Source organism: Hypomesus transpacificus, chromosome 5 (assembly GCF_021917145.1).
Source record: "Hypomesus transpacificus isolate Combined female chromosome 5, fHypTra1, whole genome shotgun sequence".
NCBI lineage: Eukaryota > Metazoa > Chordata > Actinopteri > Osmeriformes > Osmeridae > Hypomesus > Hypomesus transpacificus.
The window spans coordinates 4,733,911-4,734,474 of NC_061064.1; positions in this window are offsets into that span (position 1 = coordinate 4,733,911).

Below are 564 nucleotides of genomic sequence, written 5' to 3' on the forward strand. Positions count from 1 at the left end.
TCTCTCCTTCTCTCCTTCTCTCCTCTCTCTTTGTAGTCTTATCTGTTCCTGGTTAATAGATCTACTGCAGGTCATGTGTGCTATGGTTCCTTTAACAGGTCTTATCAGCGGTACTGTTTAAGACAAATACCTCCTTCCCCTCCCCTCTCACACCCAATCAGCTGTTCTGTTCCACGTCATACTACTACAGCACATCCTAAAACCGAGAATGTCTTGGTTCCTGTCTTTTTTTCAAACTTTGGTTCAGGAAGTCGGATATAAAGGCTGTGTTTTGAGGAAGTAATCCTTGACATGGAGTTTCCCAAATAGATAAGAACTGTGTTTTTGGATAGATTTACATATCGTGTGTGATTCATAGTGTGGTGTCCAGTGAATGATTCTCTTCTCCCACCGGGCTGACATTAGAAATCCCTGCGTGTGTGTATGTATGTGTGTGTGTTGGTTTGTGTGTATGTATGTGTGTGTGTTGGTTTGTGTGCATGTATGTGTGTGTGTCCTTCTAATGTGACACAGGGCCACTGACTAGGGCAGTAGGAAGGTTTTTCTGCCTCACTGAAGTGGGGG